This window comes from Capra hircus, chromosome 12 (assembly GCF_001704415.2).
Source record: "Capra hircus breed San Clemente chromosome 12, ASM170441v1, whole genome shotgun sequence".
Classification (NCBI taxonomy): Eukaryota; Metazoa; Chordata; class Mammalia; order Artiodactyla; family Bovidae; genus Capra; species Capra hircus.
Window position 1 is genome coordinate 76,097,827 of NC_030819.1, and position 8,577 is coordinate 76,106,403.

General features: G+C 50.1%; 1 long non-coding RNA gene across 1 annotated transcript; it reads right to left on the minus strand.

Annotated features, from left to right (window-relative positions):
- Positions 240-7,010, minus strand: LOC102170330. Its single transcript, XR_310429.2, has 3 exons — positions 6,933-7,010; positions 6,524-6,622; positions 240-325 (listed from the first exon to the last, which is right to left on the minus strand). It is a non-coding gene; the product is annotated as an uncharacterized LOC102170330 (long non-coding RNA).

Here is an 8,577-nt window from a genome sequence, read left to right on the forward strand (position 1 = left end):
ACTGTGCTCCAGATCTCCGGGGCCAGGTCAGATGCCTTCCCCCGCTGCTCATGGCTCGTCACAGGCTGACCCCCATCCACCTGCCCAGTTGGGTTTCTGATTACTGGGCTCCGTGAGTCCTGGGAGGCAGGCAAGCCGAACTGCTCCCTCTGAATCTGCCCCAGTGCCTTCCCACTTCTGTGCCACCGCTCCCATTTGTCCCTCCTCCGGGATGCTCATTTTCCTGCCTGTCCACATCTGTCTTCGTTTGCTTGGGCTGCTGGAACAAAATGCCATCGACTGGGTGCCTTCAACAATAGATATTTGCTCCTTGCAGTTCTGGAAGCTGAGAAATTCAAGATCAGGGTATGGCAGATTTGGTTCCCTCCTTGCAGACAGCTGCTGTCTTGCTATGTGTCCTCATGAGGAGGAGAGAGACTGCTCTGGGCTTTTTCCTGTTCTTGTAAGGATGCTAATCCCTTCACGGCAGCCTCACACTCATGACTTCATCAACACTTAATTATCCACCAAAGGTCCCACCAGCAAATACTATTATGGGGTGGTGGGTGTCAAGGCTTCAACATATGAGTTTAGGGGGGACACAGACGTTCAGTCCATAACCATGTCAAAAGCCCAGCTATTCTTCAAACCTCATTTTAAATACAACCTCTTCCATCAAAGTTCCTTGTTTCCTCCAGCTACAAATAACCTCCATCTTCTCAACGCCTGTAAGTTGGGACGTAAGCCTATCAGGGCAGTTATGCTTTCCATTGCGTATTACGTTTCTGTACGAGTTTTGTTTCCTTCACTACATTCTGAGCTCCTTGTGGGCAGGGGCCATCCTTTCTCTTCTGTGAGTCGCTAACACTTAAACCCTGCTGCTGTGTGCCCTGTGTGGACATGCTCAGTCGTGCCCATCTCTAGGCGACCCCACGGCCTGTAACTCACCAGGCTCCTCTGTTCATGGGATTTTTCCAGGCAAGACTACTAGCGCGGGTTGCCATTTCCCACCCCAGGGAATCAAATCCACGTCTCTTGTGCTTCCTGCATTGTCAAATGGATTCGTTACCACTGTGCCATCCGGGAATTGTCCACTTAGTAGTAAGAGCTTGTTGTTAAATAAATAAATGCTCCCGTCTGCAGGAGAGCCTCAGAAGGGCTAATGCAGGACTTGTGCTCGTGACAAATGTATTAGTGAGGTCAGTCCATTCTGAATGCCTCATGCCTCACTGGCTGTTAAATAGATACCCCGCACCACCCCCCGACCCCCTGCCTGGGTTGAAGGACTGACTCAGTTTGTTTTCCTTTAAGGGGATGAATTATATATTGCTCTCCCATGTCAGTGAGGAGTCTTGTGGTTGCGTGCATACATACACGCCTGCCCGCACTTACATGGAAATCATTTGGCCAAACTCTCTCAAAAACAATCTGTTCTTCTTGGTGCAACTTCTGTTGTTATTAATAGTATAAAAAGTCCATAAACAATGTTTAGAAGATGTTAATGATTCTAACTCCTTCTATGGACTCTTGAACGAACGCCGAGACCTAACACTGGATCATGAACCCCAAACAGCCTAAAAAACGCATCATCCTTCCAGGAGAGGCTGATCATTACATACAGTTTGCGCAGGGCCTGGCCTTCCAGAACACGTGAGAGATGGCTAATGACCGTCGCCTCCACCACTAGCACAAACAAGTCTATCCATCTTTTATTCAGATGGACTTCAATTATTAATTTTATTTACAGCATCCACTCTGTATTCTTCTGGGCCTGAAGACTGAGGCCCAGAAGGCTCTGCTGCCTTGGGTATTTCTAATTTGTACTGCCAAGAAACGATGACCTGCATATTATTGTTTTCTAGAGTGAGATAATTACTAGAGATACACATTCCTGTGGCAGCCCGCAAGTGGAACTTCGTTTAAGGACTGTGAAGGCAGTCTTCTCTGGGAAGCTGTTACTCGGACCACGTTGGGGCGGCTCCTGTTTGCATATCCGCAGATGAAGGAAGGTGCTCGCCTGCTTATTTCAATTATATATATTTCCATTTCACTAATGAAACGTCACCAAAGCCCAAGAGGGAACCTACAGGTTTTCCTGGCTGCTGATCCCCTTGCACCAAAATGCAACTGTAGCCTAAAAGCACCAGAGATGCCCTTTAGTGCCAGGGTTGCAAGCTATGCTACTAGCCACGGGGGCTCAAAACCAAGTGCCAGGCACCGAGCAGAATACAGAGAAGGATCGTCACCATCCGGTCTCTGCCACCCGAAGCCTGACGGCGAGAACAAGGCCAGATGGCCTCCTAAGTGTTGGTATTAGAACACCCGCCTCCTCCTCTTCGCCCCAGAGCAGCTCTTTTTATTTTCATTTCCATGCTAACAAGGCAGACCTGTCCTAGCATGTGTTCTGGAGAGGTTCTTTCATGCTCAGGGCCTGGGGAGCTTTAACATAGTTAGATGTACTCTAACAGCAGGTTGCCATCAAAAAATTCTATAATAGGATTAAAATAAAAGAGAAATGCGCTCGCAGTGGAATGGCAATGATGATTTAACGTGTTTCAAGGGCTTGGTGGGAAGGTGCAGTGCAAACAGCAGACGGGCCTGCTGTGTGGGTGTGTCGCCTTCTTAACAAACAGGGCTCGGGGTGTGATGGGGCATGTTTGGAGCTTGGCTTTAGAGGGTGTCCGAGAGCTGGACGGCCAGGCTTTGGAGAAAGGGCCGGCTCACTTATTGGAGAAGCTCATGGCGATTCATGCTTGGTTTCGTGCTTGCTGTCTGTCCGTCCCACCTCGGATGGGAGCTCTCAAAGGGAGGGCGAGCTGTCTGCCTTGTTCATTCTCCCTTCCCAGCGTCCACGGCTGCACCTGGCGCATCCTAGGTGTGCGGTGAATATGAGTTGCTTGAAAGAAAGGGATCCAAGCAAGATTGTTCAAGGGTGACTTTGGGCAAGTTTTTAATATTCAGCATCGGTTCCTGCATCCCTGAGTGAGGAATGGTGATACAGTGCCTTTCTAGCCTTCTCTTCGGGACATCTGAAGACCTGAGGCCTGGCCCTGGTTCCCAGCCCTGGCACCTTTACAGATAGATGCTTTCTGAGGATCTGCTGGCAGGACCTCAGCTTCAGGACCTGCGGGGGCAGAGGTGCTTTTGGAGGTTTCTGCCTCTTCTCGTCTCTGGAGATACAGCCTGTGTTGGGCTCTAGAGAGACTGCAGGTGGTGGTGGTTTCAGGGGAGTGTGTGCGTGCATGCTAGGTCGCTTCAGTCATGTCTGACTCTTTGTGACCCTATGGACTGTAGCCCGCCAGGCTCCTCTGTCCATGGGGATTGTCCAGGCAAGAATACTGGGGTGGGGTGCCATTTCCTCTTCCAGGGGATCTTCCCAACCCAAGAATCGAACCTGTGTCTCTTATGTCTCCTGCGTTGGTGGGTGGGTTCTTTACCACTAGCACCACCTGGGGAGCCCATCAGAGGAGAGGAGAGGCTCTCAGAATACGCTCAGAGGGGCACCTGGAATGAGCTGGCTGAACCACACGCCTGCTGCGCATAAGCATCCGTGTCCTCCGGGACAGCAGGCGCGAGATCTCAGGGGCGCCGATACTTGCGGAGTCTGGAGAGGGGCACTTGGTGTCTTCGACCTCTCCCTGATCCTCATCACCTGCCCTTGGGCTCCTGAATCTGCCACCTCCTAGGAAGGTCCCCTGATTGCAAGCATCTCCACCCATCCTGGCACCTGCAAGCTCGCCACCTTTCCTTGCTGGTTTTCTTCAATCTCTGTGCTGGTGACCTCCACCAGCTCCCATTTCCTTCCTTTCCCCATCCTGCCCTGTGCCCTGGGAGGCTGGCCCCACCCTTGCCCTTCGGTGACCGTTTGGGTCCTGCCAGTGTGAGGTGTTGGCAAGAAATCAGAGGGTGGGGGACAGGGTAGATGAAGGTTTTTCGTCCCCCTCGCTCTCCGCTTCGGCACTGCGGTCTGGCGATGGAGCTGTTCTCTGTAGCTGCAATCTGATGGTCCTGCCTCAAGGCTCCAGCTCTGGCCATCCTCTTTCCTGCTGCTCCTTCAGACTCAGGAATGGCAGTGGCTTCCTGCTGTGCCGTGTCACTCCCTGTGGTTCCCTTAATGGTCCCTGGACATCCACAAGCAGTCTCATAGTGAAGTCTCTTACCTGAACTATCTGATGGAATTCTGTGGTTGCTAGGACACTGATGAATGCCGTGTGCTCAGTCGCTTCAGCCACGTACGACGTTTTGTGGCCCCGTGGACTGAGGCCCACTAGGCTCCTCTGTCATAGGATTCCTCAGGGAAGAATACTGGAGTGGGTTGCCATGCCCTCCTGGGGATCTTCCCCACCCAGGGATCGAACTCGCACCTCTTGCATCTCCTGCATTGCAGGCGGATTCTTTACTCACTGAGCCACCTGGGAGGCACCCAGATGAACCCTACATGTGCCTATCTCAAAGAAACCTCAATGTAAAGAATTTTCTCTATCCTCTCTTCACAGCAAGCTTCCCAAAGTGTCCTGCACAGTTTTAGGGTGTCCTTCTCGATTGTCCCGAATCCTTGCTCCCCATTGTCTGAGAAATCTTGTCCACCTCCGGCGCACTCAGCTTCCCCCATAGATCGATGAGCATCGATCGAATTCATTCATTTGTTTGAGAAACATATCCTGAGCACCTACTCTGTGCTAAGCCCTGCTCTAGGCATGAAATGTACTAGTGAGCAAAGCACTCAGGGACTGACGCCCTTGTTAGATGATGTTTCTCTGGGATCCGATCTCTGCTCTCAGCTCCTCGCCTGACCTCCAGAGCTGTAATCCTGGTTTCCCAATGAAGGCCATGCACTGCAAGCTTATCACATCTGAACCCCGATTCATTAGGACCCAAACCCAAACTCTTCCCTCTCCTTCTGAAAGTAGGACATTACCACCCCCAACCCGACCCCCACTCTCTGTTCTACTCAAGTTAGTCACATAGGATGTCCTTTCTCCTCAATTTCAATAGCTTCTTTCAGTTTGGCTCCAGATTTCGCTCCCAGATCTCTGTTTTTCTTTTCATTTCTAATTCTCTGTCCGCAGTGAAGGCTCTCACCCTCTCTCACTTGGTAACGGCCTACCTGCTATTTCTGGCTGCTTTTCCCCTCTTTCACCTTGCTCATCACTACTGCCAAAGTTCATCTCTGCAGGCGTCCTTGCTTAGAGAGTTCTGCCGGCTCCTTGCTACTACCTCTTGGCAAGACAGTTTCCAACCAGTACAAACCGCCAGACTCCTGGAGGCCTACCACCCACCATGTGGACTCTGCTCAGCTGTGCCCTGGCCTCCCCGTCTTTGCTCTGGGGCTTTTCCTGCATTTTCCTCCCTTCCCTTCTCTTGTTCTTTAAGCGCCTATAGATGTTACCTTCTCAGTAAGATTTTCCCTAACCCTTCCCCCCAGAATGAACTCCTTGGCCCATTTACCGCCCGTGGTCTTTGTTTTCCTAGTGACTGTGTTGCTCCGCAGCTAGCTATATCACTGCTGTGTCTCCTTCTAGCCTGGAAGCCCTTTGACCCTTTCTGGGTTTTTGGAATCTTGGCTGTTTAGCAGAGGCAGGTGTAGAAGGGGTGGGTGTAGAATGATTTCTAATATGTACATTAGAAATGTGTGTTTCTATATAACATCATGTTCTTTCCAGCAAAAGCTCTTTCTGAGGCCCTGACCCTTCTTGCCACCAGCTCAGCCCACTGTGGGCAGCAGCTCTTGAGTTTCTGGTCCATAGAATGTATTCTTGCCTCCAGCTTGTGCCTCTCATCTCTATTACAAGAGCCAGTTGATCTGATCGCCGAGAGCTGGAGGGGCATCTAAGGTTTAGCGCACTGAAGTAACATTCTGGCCTCTGTCTGACTCTCCCTTTTGGAGGGAGTGGTAAGGTATACAGATGTGTGAGGACCCTGGCCCCCGAGATCAAGAGGCTCCAGCCATCCCAAGGAAGACAGCGGCAGCAGCTAAAACTTTAAGCCCTGTATCTGCACAGTCGGAATGTCACTCAAGCTCTGGGGCTGCTTGTCCAGGCCCAGGTCCCCTCCCTGGTGCTCCCACCCCATTCTGCTGGTACTTTTATCTTCCTCCAAGTCTGGCCCGAGGGTGGCTGTGGGGCAGCTCGTCTGCCTGGGGAGAGAGTGGGGAGAGAGCGGGGGATAAATACCCTAGAGTAGTTCCTCTGTGATCAATGTCCGCCTGGAGATGGTCTTGCTAATGGTATCCTAGCCAGGAGCATTACTGAAATCTTTTGCTCTGGTTCCCAAACAGCTTGGGAGTTGGGCCAGACCAGGCCTCTGCAGCTTGGAGTGCCAAATTTTAAAGTGCTGTGAGGTTGGAGGCTGGCTTTAGATGCAGCATCTCTTTCTCTGGGGCGATCAGATCAACTGACTTCCTAGGTTCAACCTCAGTCCTTTTCTAATCTGCCACCCCACCCAATAAGCAACAAAAAACAAGGATTTGGTGAGGTCCTTGGCACCAAGGGGAAAGCCTTTCCTGCAGCCGCCTTGGTGGGGTTGACGGATGACCTGCGGTTACCTGTACCTCCGTGAAGAACCTGCCCATCAGTGTTCATCTCCAGCATCAAATGGTCACTGTGAGGCGCAGAGCTTCCTGGTCCCCGCTCAGGGCTGGGGCCTGTGGGAAGAGGAGGTGCGGGGGGGATGCCTTGAAGGGAGGGAAAGCAGGAAGGAGGAAGGGCGGGGATAATGAGGTTCCCTTCAGTTCAGTAAGAGCTTTAAACCAGTTTCGATTTTCTGAAACTAAATTTGGTACCACAGGGCACATCTACAGTAGGCACTTCACAGCATCTCGGCACAAAGTAGATTTACAGCCACTGAGATAGTTTGTCAAATTCCTGACAGCCCCCCAAATGGAGCTCACTGCAGAGAGGGTTTCTGACATGGGGAGAAAAACATCCACCCCACCCCACGCCCTTTCATCTCACCAAAGGAGGACACGGGAGATTTCAAAACACAGCAGAGGAGAGAGCGCAATGGAGTTCCATCCCTGAAACCTCACAAGCAGGGGGGCCCCTCTGATCCTAAATTCTGCTCTCACTGCGACTGGATTCCCGGGGATGAGGCGGCGGCTAATGAACACACTGTCAGCCAGTCTCCAGCGTTCTGCCAAATGGATTCTCCTCCGGCATGCAGGAGATTCCAGGAAGGATTGCAACCGCAGAGCCTAGAAATTGTTAAAAATGCAGAAGTGTCTGTCTTCTTTTCTTTGCAATATGAGGGCTAAAAATTATTGAATAGAAACCAGAATGTTTCCATCTCTTCCTCCCACAAAGAGGATCGAAAGACTGAGAAACAGCTCAATTTTTCTGTCTTGTTTCAGGTTAATGTGGAGGATGAATGAGCTTACTATGGTTCTAATACGGGTATTGTTCAATTTGAAATAAAAATGCATTTTTTCAGATGAGGCTGCATTAATTTGAGCAAACATATCCTTTTACTTCCCTTTTGCAAATTTATTTAATAAATGCTGACCTTTAGTTTCAAATATCAATACACTGTATAAGTTTCATTTTCTTTTAGTAATTGTAATTTGAGTAAATTGCCCTAAATGAATATTTGCTTCCCTCTAAAAACCCTGTTCTTTTGTGTTTCTACTGAATGAACAGTCTGGGAAATGCCCACTAGATGGCACTGTCATTGCATAGCTGAGGAAGATCTACGCCGGGGTTCCAGAAAAGAAGGCTAGTTTATGTCCTAGCCGACCTGGAAAATCCAGAAGGTGGCAGATTTTAGCTATTTATGAAAAGGCAAGCCTGGAGAACAATGTTGCCTTTTAGAAAAAATTATTTTTATTTATCTTTCCAGAAGGAGATTATGAGCTGAATAAAATTATCGGTGATATTTAAAATATTTGAAAATGTTTCCCATTTTTAGAGTATGTAATACAAGCTGAAGGGCTAGCGAAGCAAACAGTGACACAAAATCAAGGTGAAATTGACCAATAAATTGAGAACTCCATTACGGGAACAATTTCCCCGAGTTTGAGTCACAGTGTTTGAGTGATAACCTAAACCTGTCTAAACTTTGTGAAACATTCAAGGCGAAGATGGAAGGAGATAGTGAGGGAGCCGGGAGGGGGCGGAGGCCCGCCCGCGGGCGCTGATGTTTGTATTTTTCTCCAACTTTTCCAGGCTCCCAGAGGACCTCCAGCAGACCTGTGCTTTAGAGTTCAGTTCTTTTCAAGGTTACTGATTACCTGGAGGGATCCTGGTTTTAAAAATGAAAAATGACAGCTTGAATACAATAGTCGAATTTAGAGGGGCCGTGCACCTGAGGCAGCTTCCCTGGCTCCTGGGGGGCACTTGCGGGGAACACAGACCCACATCCATTTCGTGGAAGACGGCACCGCCACAGTCTCCACGCCGCACCTGAAACCTTGGGGGAAAGTGCGCTGAGTTTATCTGAAGGGAATACCTGCGTCTTAGTGGATTTTGGCCCCGAGCTGTATGGATGGGCTTGTCTTTTCACCTCCTGCAGGAAATACACATTCATGAGGCGGTGCTGAGGGGCGGCAGGACCGCAGGACAGAGGGCTGGCGGCTGGGAGAGTCATTCCTCCGAGTGACAGCTC